Consider the following 10,917-nt stretch of genomic DNA (forward strand, 5'->3'; position numbering starts at 1 on the left):
GCGCTAATGGGGACGGTCGGGACATTCCTGGCCGGGTGGCGCAGTAGACGCACTCGACAGAGGCTTCAGCGCGACATCACCTGACCTTGGGGCAACATCACCTGACCCTGGCGCGACATCATCTGACCTTGTGTCGACATCACCTGACCCTGGCGCGACATCATCTGACCTTGTGTCGACAGCTGACAGCCCGACACCAACAACTGTGTATACCAGGTCCCCTGATCCGATACCAATCCGCGGCAGAGTCAAAGGTTCCGACAAGTTATGGTTACTAGTAGTGCAATTGTTGGTGTCTGTATTTGCAAATGCAGTCGAGGTAGGTAGCTATTTATAATGTACGTAGGTGTGCTTTCTTTATTGCTTGCTTTACGTCACCCAGGAGACATGGATTATGGATTAGCGGCACATTATCAATCCAGCTATTCGGACATGGGCTAGCGGCTTCTGTTGTTCGAGCTGCGTTTAGAGAAGCGTCTCAGTAATGTGACGATCCCAAAATTCCGTCCACTGACAGGGCGTCATGCAGTCGTTAGATTTGGGTCACCCAGCTGCAGGTCAGCCGGCCCGACCAGCCGTGACTGCTCGGAGCAGTAGCAGACCCACGGCGACACTGCCAGGCCATGGTGGGAGAATCATTCCAACAGTCCCTTCAAGCGTAGAAAACGGAACAGAAAGGGTGCTCAAGAGAACCCGACGAACAAAGTTGTGAATGGTGATCGAGAATAATGGTAAGGTGGCAAGGAAACCATGTCGGTATCAGCCGACCTCGGGGAGAACTCGTCCAGCACTGCAACGTGCAATCCAAGCTGTGCAGCGTGGGACCGAAAACTTCATTCGACATTCATTAGATATGCCGTGCATTTGAAACGCCCAAATACACTCAAATACAGGATAAAACCAATGACGGAGAAACCATACACGCATCGCCTTGTATAGTTGTAGGTATGCACGCCATGGGATGTACACACGTAGTATTTAAAAGACTATTCCAGCATGAAGAGCGAAGAAGCGGAGCAATAAAACCTCTTCAGTGCGCGGTATTGTATTTCACCGGCACCGCGGGCGTTCGTGACACAAAAAACACCGGAGGTGTGGCTATTGAGCTGCCACGTCAGCGACACATGGTGTAAACTGTAAGCTGCGGCGAACGGCAGACCGATACCAGCAGCCTAAAACCGGAGCAATCTCCCCCCAAGGTTTTCCTGATATGCCGGCGCGGGAGCCGCCGGGCCTGGAGTCCGGGGTCCCGTACAAAGGTTCCGCGTGCAGACCCACAGAGTCGGCTAACGCTAGACGTTGGCGCTTAGTTGCGTCATCGTGGTTACCAGCGACAGCCATGATGTTTACCAGTTACCAGGGTGCTGTGGTGTTTACCAGTTACCAGCGACAGGTCCTATGCGCGATGACCGTGCCGAAGGTCACTGGAGCCTCTAGGTGCGAGAGGTCGATTCTGCCGCGACTATCGATTAGGTATATGCAGAATAGAACCACCGATGGCTGTGAGACAGAACCCTCCGCTATTTTCCAGTTTGGAAAAGAACCACAAATGACGACTAGACAGACACAACTAATGCGACAGTCCCGTCTTGGAAACGATGGGACAGACTCGTCGATAACTATAGGACAGACCCGTCTATGACAGCACATATGGAACGGACCCCTGCACGTACGGCAGACCCGTCGGCGAAGATGGGACAGAGCCAACAGTGATTATCGAAAGGAACCAGGAAATAATAGGGAACAAAAGGGGACATAACCATTGGAACTTTAGACGGAACCGACGGCGGTGACCGGCGAATTCCAGCGGTGTTGACCGTTGACTTTCAGCGACCTTCGGCGGCGGGGAGTGCCTCGTACGGCGGAAAAGCGGCAACTGCTGACGGCGGGTGAGCAGACAGTTCTCGGCGTTTGCACCCAACGACCCGCACAACGCCAGAAAGGCAACTCAACTGTATCCCGCTTATATGTCTTTGGCTTTAGATTGACGCATCTACATGCCACGTAACGTTTTACTGAGCCTTGCCTATGTATGAACAAAAACAGAGAGGCTTTGGTAATAATTTGGTCAACGATTACCATATTCAATCATCGAATTAAAATAATATTTGTAAAGAAATTTATTATAAATATCCCAATCTAAGTTTTTATTTCTTCATAGACCTTACATTCCACCACAAGCGACCTATCTAAATCTACGCTGTGAACTGCATGCAACTATCGGTGTGAGGACTAAAGGGGCGTGGCCAAACCCATATCAAGACCACGGCCACCTCCGCTCGACCACGCCCCTCGCTCGGCCACCAAACGTCCCGCCGACGGAGGGGGCGTGTCCTGGCTGGAGGCTCCGCCCGCCGCACTGGGCAGTGGGCGGAGCCGGCAGCTGGGCAGTGCTGGGGTGGGGGTACCCCTCCCCTCCCCTCCCCTCCCCGACGAACCGAGACACATGTGCATTGTGCACGTGCATGTGCACTCCGAAAGGAGAGCGAGAAAGACCCACTCCTGTCAGTGTGCAGCTATAGAAACGTCCCGCCGAAGTCATGCGAGCACGAACGGACGGACGGACGGACGGACGGACGGACGGACGGACGGACGGACGGACGGACGGACGGACGGACGGACGGACGGACGGACGGACGGACGGACGGACGGACGGACGGACGGACAGACGGACGGACGGACAGACGGACGGACGGACAGACGGACCGTTGAACGTTCTCGTCCGTTTGGTCGGTTGAAGAAACAAGACTGTATCAGAGTAACCGGTTCGATCGGAAAATGGGACCAACAGACGAACGGAAGAACGAACGGACGGACGGATGGTTGGGCAGAAGGACGGACGGACGGACGGACGGACGGACGGACGAGCCTCGGATCGGTCAGATGATCGGTCGGTCGGTCGGACGACGAACCTCCGATCGGTCGGTCGGTCGGTTGGTCGGACAGTCGGTGGCCGGCCGGTCGTTATCACCCTGTTCAGTGCCAATGTCCCGAGAATAGATCGTATCTACAGGGTGTCCCATAAGTTCGTTCTCACATTATGTTTGCATGTGAAACAGAGTACATTGCGTTTTGATATATTAATGACCCCTCAATGTGCTCCCCCCTCCATAGGCAAACACATGAATACATGCTGCGGCATGCCAACCGGCATGTTTGGCTGCATAGCAGGCTTAGGCTGGGGGGATCCGTGCTATCGTAAGTTATATCGGACGTGGCTGCGAAACTTCTCTCGGTACGAAACTTCTCTTGATCGGAAGAAAATCGGAGGGATGAAAAAGAAAGAGGGGCAAATCGGAGCTACGTTGTACGTAAGTTGTTTCGCAGCGTTTAAATGCCAGTTTTACTACGATTTAAATGCCAAGCAGATCAGCTGACCTCGTAGTACCATGTCGATAAGGTCGAATTCCCCATACGTCTATAGTGTAAAAGTGACCCCTATTGCAAAGGGGCTGTCAGGGACATCTCCTCCTCTGTAAATTTGGAGGGATCATGTATCGGCATTCCCACGTTCGTTTCGGAGTCCATCTGTTCCATTTGGAGCCCGTCAGTTGTCGTCAAGAGTTGGCGCAGCGAGCGCCCCGAAGACTGCGTCTGCGCACGAGGCTTCGCGATGGAGGAGTATTTTGACGAAATCGCCCTCGCTGCAGAAGAAATAGAGGGACTTGTTGAGAAAGAGGAGGCCGCAGTGTGCCGACGACTTTAAACTGTACGCCAACGCCAAGACCAAGGCAATCAGGGGGCGCTCAGATGATCGGGAGGTTTCGATTGATCAGGGACCCACCAGGTGACCAGGGAACCCTCTGATAACCAGGGGTCCTTCCAATAACCAGGGACTCCTTCAATAACCAGGGGCCCCTCAGTAAACGTGGGCCACTCAGGTTACTGCAAGAGACAGGAGTCCCTTATAACCCGAGGGACCGGCAAGGTCTCTCAGGTCCGTTTTTGACAAAGCTGTTATTGATGTCATATGCGAGCAATTTGCCACCAGCAGAGGGCCCTTTCAAGCCTTTTTAGGGCCGTTTAACGTTTCTTGAGTTTCCTTTGAGGCTAATGGCCTCTTCAGCAGCCGAGGGGTCTTTGAGGCCTTTTGAGAGCCTCTTAACGTCAGCTGAGGACCGTTGGACGCCATCTGAGGACCGTTTGGGGCCTTCTGATGGCCAGTAGATGCCAACTGAGGGCTCTCTTGACACCAGCTGAGGGCACGCTGACACCAACTGGGGGCCTCCTGACACCAACTAAGGGCGCTTTTATATTTGACACGAGCTCAGGGCCCTTTGACGCCCTTTGAGACCTTCTGAGGTCCGTTTGACGCCAGCAGAGGACCCTTTGGGGGCATATGAGGGCCCTTTGCTGCCTTCTAAGCGGCCTTTGAGGCTTTTTGAGGGCCGCTTGACGCCACCTGAGGACCGTTGCGGTTGGACTCCAGTTACGGACCGTTTGAGGCCTTCTGATGGCCATTTTGCGCCAACTGAGGGCCGGGGGGCCCTCTGATACTAGCTGGGGGCCCTCTGACACCAGATAAGGGACCTTTAAGGCCTTCTGAAGTCCGGTTAACGCTAGCGGAGGGCCTTTTGAGGCCAAATGAGGGCCCTTTGAGACCTTATAAGGGCTCCTTGAGGCTTTTGAGGGCCGCGTGACGGCATCTGAGGACCGTTGTACTCCAGCTGACGACCGTTTGAGGCCTTCAGATGGACTTTTGGCGCCAGCTGAGGAGGGCTCACTGACACCAGCTGGGGGCCCTCTGACACAAGCTAAGGACTCTTTAAGGCCTTCGGAGGGTCGTTTGACGCGAGCTCAGGGCCCTCTGACGCAGGTCTAGGGCCTCTTGACGCCCTTTAAGGTCTTCTGAGGTAGGTTTAACGTTGGCTGAGAGCCATTTGAACCCATTTGAGGGCCCTTTGAGGCCATCTTGTGGCCCTTCATTTGGCCATCTGAGGGCCCTTTGACACCAGATGAGGGCCATTTGACGCTAACCGAGGGCCCTTCGAGACCATCTGAGGACCCGGTGACCCCATCTGTGGGCCCTTTGAGGTCTTTTGAGGGCCATTGAAATTTCACCACAATACCCCTGGCTGCGCTACTGGGCATTTATGGACTCGTATGGGCCTGCTGGGGAACGAGATGGGCCCTCCCGGTCTTCTCAATCATTATTTCAGTTCATTTTACATGGTCTTCGGCGGTCTAAAGATTAGGGGCCCCAACTCGAATGGGGGGGGCCGTGTGCCCTCTCCTGTGTGTGGCCTTGCCGACACTACACCGCTTCCCCTCCCTCCGCCATAAACGCACCGCTGCACTGTTAGGCGCCGACAAATACGGACCGGCGCCGCAACCGGCTCCCCCGCGGCCTGCCTCGCGTTGACATAGCCCTTTCCGAACACCAGTGTAACCCCCACGCGGCCTAGGTATCGCCGCGCCCACCTGTCCGCGGCGCGGCCTCTAATGGCGTATCGGATCATTGATGGTGCGATACATGTTTTGGTCAGATTTTCGCAATTAACGCGAAAAATTGCCCAAAAGACTTTTTAAATTTCAAAATTGAAAAAATATTACAAAAATGACGTGAAAGTGACCGTTTTCAACGTGTAAATTTAAAACGCTCTAGCGCAGCCGTTTTTGAAGAAATCGACTTCAAATTTTGCACACGTGTTCATCAACCATATTTGTTTAACATATATTTCGGTTTTGTGAAAATTTTGAAAATTTCTTATATTTTTCTCTTGAGAAAGAGGTAAAGCTTCGCTACGATCGGCCTTCCGATCGACCGAGAAGATTCGTAAAGTTAGTTCGTATCTTCACCATTTGCGATACAACTTGCGTATCTACTTAGCCTACGATGTGATGGATCCCTCCAATATCTGTTCCGATTCAACTTACGTTTGATCGCAACTGCGAGGTGCCTTGCGATCACATGGATCCCCCCAGCCTTAAAGTTAACCCAGACTGACTTGACATGCGCCGTGAGCTCCTCGAGGCTGGAACAGCGCTACGCTTCGACGAGCCTCAATTTCAGCATAAACAACAAATTTTCATGAAATTTTGATCCAATGAGGTGCCTGGCATGTGATCTTGCCAAAAACGCCTGTCATAGTCTCCTTGCACCGCTTTTAAGCTTTGCTTGACCTGTGCACTGATGCACTGTCTTGCCTGAAGCTGGGTCTACGACCTCCCGGATGCCATTTTCTCCTCTATAAATATGTTCATACTCGCGGTTTGAGTTCAGCTTGAGGGCTGAAACTCCTCCTAGATGTTCTTGGAAAAGCATTCTGCTTCCCAAAACTGTTTCTGGGTTGCCACTTGCAACTTGGTCAACTCCAGAACGCCTATAACCCCACAACACAGTGACCCTGTCCTTTTGCATAGAAACATAACGAGACGAAACGGAGGCCTCCTCCTTCGCCCTTATGGGGTTGTTTTCGGGTTTGGACGGGTGTTTCATCTCGAACGTGGACTAGTTAGTCCTGATGACCTGGTTGATGTCATCAGCCCTCTGTTTTGTTTAGCCTCAGGCATTACGAAACTCATGTTTGGCCATTTTTAGACGTTTTTGACTGTTTTGTGCCCTCCGGTAAGCAAAGCTTAAGTCACCTTGAGTTATGTACCCCGAAAGGACACTCTTAGACAGCTGGTAATCCATCCTGAAAAGTCTGCTTGCCAACTTTGTAACCCTTTGACCTTTTTGATGGCCACTTTGGCGCGACACAGTTTTGGCCACTTGGCTCACTCCTGAGGGCTGACTGGAAAAAGGATAAACTTGCAATGACTGACTCCCGACAAATCATCGGCGTCACTTGCTGACTGTGCGTTTAGTTAGCGATGGACATTGGCTACAGACTGGTAGGCCTCAATCACCCTCAATCGTCGCGAATGGTCACTTGCTGACTAAATACTGAGACGTACCCGAATCGGAGACCTCTATGTTGCTGCGTTAGCCGTCTCTGTAGGAAGCGGGCTCTATAGCAAAAACTATTTTGTCTACAGAAATTAGCTACTGTGGAGCATATTTCTACCAGCCATGGCAACCACGTAAGCTCAGTTACGAACCAATTTCAGCGTGCCTTTAAGCAAGAGAGCCTAAAAATGTAAAATTTAGGTGAGAACGAACTTATGGGACACCCTGTAGCTGAGCGGTATCGATGAGCAAGTTGGTCGAGGTCGCTGACCATCACACACCAATAGACGTGGGACTGCTTTGTTGGAATTAATTATACAACCTCTGTTAATCTTTTTTAGATAAACACCGTAAATTATTTTCCAGGCATGTGCCCATCTGTATGGTACAGGGACCCGCAGTTGCTACTGTATAGCGACCCTGAGTATATTGTCCCAGCACCCTCACAGGGAACAACGATAAGCTGTCAGAGGGTACTCACAGGAAACCTCAGCTGCTCTTGTACAGGGACCAGCAGTCGATATCAATGTTATCGGTTGTTACTGGACAGGACAGACGGTTAGACTTGGGGTTCGTGTACAGTAGCAACTGCGGGTCCCCGTACGGCTCTCGCCGTCGCGGGAAAGCGTAGGTTTTGCACTTTACATTTCCGGTTATATCTCAGAAACTAATCGATTTACGATGAAGCCATTTTACACGATCATGGCCGGCTTGTTACCCAACAAGTCGATCGCATCTTCAACACTTGAGCTTAACCCGCGCCCCGTAGGGGGGCCGAAACGGCCCCTTCCAGTCCTTTTCCGTCGATATCTCCTAAACGGCTGGAGATATCGCCACCAAACTTTCAGGACCCCTCCGGGCATCAATTTTACACATTGTGACCAAAAATTTTTCCAAAGGCAATGATAGGTTGGCCACAAATGACGTCAGAATGACGTCATGTTCTGTCATTTTCGACCGAAAAAAAGACCTTTGCGAGAAGACCTGTCAGGCCTACAGCTTTGAAGATACAGAAAAATGATCAAAACATAAAAGGTGTAGAATTGATAGGGCTACAAAACTTCTATCTCGGATTTTTGAGATTTTTTAGTTTTGACCCCCAAAAATAAAAAAAAACATTTTTTTGGATATATTAGCCAAAAAATTCAAAAGGTTTTTTGAGTTTCGAGAAAACCGGAATATATGTGATAGTACCTACCGTCTTCTATCTACATACCGAATTTCAGATCGATACCTCCTTTTTTGGCCAAGTTATAGCGAAAAAACTGTTCAAAAATGATGACGTCAAATTTTCAAACTCAATTTTTGGCAATTCTAGACCTCGTAGAGCAAAACACAGACCACCATTAGACTCCCCGTGACGAGCTGCATCGAATCGATACCCATTTTATGCAAAATATCAACTTTGAAATTTGACCTAATTTGACCTGACCTTGACCTAACCTTCACCAAATTGTGATCCAGGCTGGCCCCAAAGGCTGCCTAACCCACATAATCGCATTTGCCATGTAAAATGGACCATAAAACATGTATCACACAACACTTTCATATTGTGACCCCCGGTGACCTGACCTCGCTGTGACCTGACCTGGTATCAGTGACCTCAGATAGTAAGGTATGTGTTTGACGAACAATGTACCATCGATGGTTTTCAATAAATTACCAATTTACTCGATTTCACAACACATTTCTTGAAATGCCCGTGAACAGTGAAAATCCGACCTTTGACCTGACCTGTGACGTCATCGGTTTGACCTAGGTCAATGAAATTTGGTCACAAGGTAGTTCCCCAGTGGGGCTATCGAACACCGTTTGAATTTTGAAAATCGGCCGGTAAAATTCCGAGATCTTAGGAGGGGGCCGAAACGGCCCCTCCCCTACGGGTGGTAGGGTCCGCCGATAGCCCTACGGGGCGCGGGTTAAGACGACGAATATATAGCCTGAAGTGCACTTAAATTTTCTAGGTGCAAAACCTACCGTTAAAACCCGCGAGACCTGTACCTACAAATGAAAGGGAATGAAATGAAAGGGAACCGCGCCCTACCCCTCCCCACCCCACCCCATGCTGCCCCTCACCCGTCCGTCGAGCGGAGGGGGTTGGTCAGGGAGTGCAGACTGAGGGGACAGGGGGGGGGGGGTTCGGAGCCGCACGTGGCGACCAGCTGACTGCCGCCGGGGCCAGTCCGAGCGAGCGAGCCTGACCCTGTAAATGGAGATGGGCCCCACAGCGCGCCGGCCGTTTTTTCTATGAGGGGAGAGGAGCCAAAAGGGAGGGTGAGGGTGGGCGGGGCCGGTGATGTCGCTCGCCAGTGCAGCGCGGAGCCGTGCGCAGTACCCGTCCGATAACCGTGACGTCAGTGGAGCGGGGAGCCTGCCTACGCACCGTGTCCCGTGTGGAAACGGGCGGTGGACGGGGAGCGGGCGGGACCGCCGGCAGATGAGAGGGCCAACGCTTCCATAGACGGCAGCAGGCGCCCGACTGGCCGAGAGCCATCCTTTACAGGCAACGGTCTGCTTCCCCACCCCAGTACTGCAGAAAATGGAAGGTTCTCGTGAAACGCAACTATCGCTACGGCTCATTACATAACACCGAGCCTCGAACGAAACCGTAAGTCAGGTACTGTCATTTATAAGCATCCCTACAAATTGAAGGCGGACCGAACAGAACATGCCTATTTATTCAGTATGGAAGCTACCGGCTTTAACAAGACGTGTAAGAACAGGCCGTAACCCATTCTATCCAACACACGCTAGAGCACTGCACGGAAAGTTGGAACGCATAGATGAACTGACGTCCTAAAGTAACTGCATTAAAGTTACTGCATCGGCGGCATTTGCCGTTCTCATAAAAGGAATATGGACGTTTTCCATTTTGTTACGCCTGGCAGTTGGCGCTCACGTCATGTGCTATTGGGGGGGGGGGGGGGGTAATCAGACACTGGTATACATTCCTTTTACTTCCGGCGAAACTTTGGCTTCTCTACATAACTTGTGTGAAGTGAACTGAGCGGCAGCCGGCAACTTCTCAAACGGGCCTCCCTGCACTTCAGTAATTCCCATGGCATTACTGCCATCTTTAGAGCTCTGCCGTTACTCAGCTACCTCCCCGGTATTGTGAGTGCATCACACAGGTCACCGGGCCACGCAGGGGTCAGTAGCGCCGTGCGTGACATGGCATGGCGTGAGCACCGCTCAGTTCAGACATATCACACCAATGAATGACCCGGCGTGGCCGCCACTCGAGGTTCAGATGCCCGTCAAGTGGCCACGGATCGCGAACGACAAACAGTCCACGCGGTATGTAGAGTCGCCCCACTGTGCGGCACCAGGGCGGGACATTGTACCCAGGTATGTCACCGGTAATCCGACCACAGCCGGGTGCGCCATCCGACCGGGCACGGATACAAATAAACTCACGGAATATTCCGTAGGAAGTATCAAAAGCAGGCTGATAGTGGAGCCACGTTAGTAACTAGAGTGCTAATGTTACTGCAGCATCTGTTTCAAATATCAGTGCAGGACGTCGACAAACTCAAATACGAAGTTTGCCGGTAGTATTTGCACGCCCCCATACACGCATACGGCCGTGCCGGGTACAGTCTCTAGCATCGAACCCCGTGCGCGGAGCGGGTCAGCTGATTTCGGCCTGATAGTGTACCCACTGACCACTCACCTCATGGGATTGAACTGCAGTCCTCCAATGAGCCAGGCTGGGTCGTCCTCTAGGCTGTATCCATCGCCAATCTCTCGCAATATGCCAGTCGCCAGTTAGTTTCGTGTCACTCGCTCCTATCCTGAGGCTCACAGCACTACTATGCCAAAAGCTAACAGACGGCCCGTGCAGCAGACGATCAGTAGTTCATCGTGCGGCCGCGGGCGGCGCTAGTGTCGCCGGGTTCCACTCGGCTGCCGAGCGGGCGGGCGGAGCCAAGACAGCAGCATCCCCCGCCACGGGCGGAAGAGTCCGCCTAGCGGGACGGACCCTACTCTGGGAGGAGCCTTCCCCGCCCCTCCCAGTCTCCACC

The 10,917-nt window shown here is 52.2% G+C and overlaps 1 protein-coding gene across 1 annotated transcript in view; it reads right to left on the reverse strand.

Annotated features, from left to right (window-relative positions):
* The window catches only part of LOC122374216 (mucin-19-like), a 62,391-nt gene extending 51,690 nt beyond the window's left edge, over window positions 1-10,701 (reverse strand). Inside the window, exon 1 of the mRNA XM_043352825.1 lies at window positions 10,566-10,701. The gene's annotated coding sequence lies outside the window, so the exon portion shown is untranslated. The remainder of the gene's footprint in view (window positions 1-10,565) is intronic.
* Between the last annotated feature and the right edge of the window lie 216 nt (window positions 10,702-10,917).

The sequence above is a fragment of the Amphibalanus amphitrite genome, unplaced genomic scaffold (genome assembly GCF_019059575.1).
Source record: "Amphibalanus amphitrite isolate SeventyFive unplaced genomic scaffold, NRLGWU_Aamphi_draft 001621F_arrow, whole genome shotgun sequence".
NCBI lineage: Eukaryota > Metazoa > Arthropoda > Thecostraca > Balanomorpha > Balanidae > Amphibalanus > Amphibalanus amphitrite.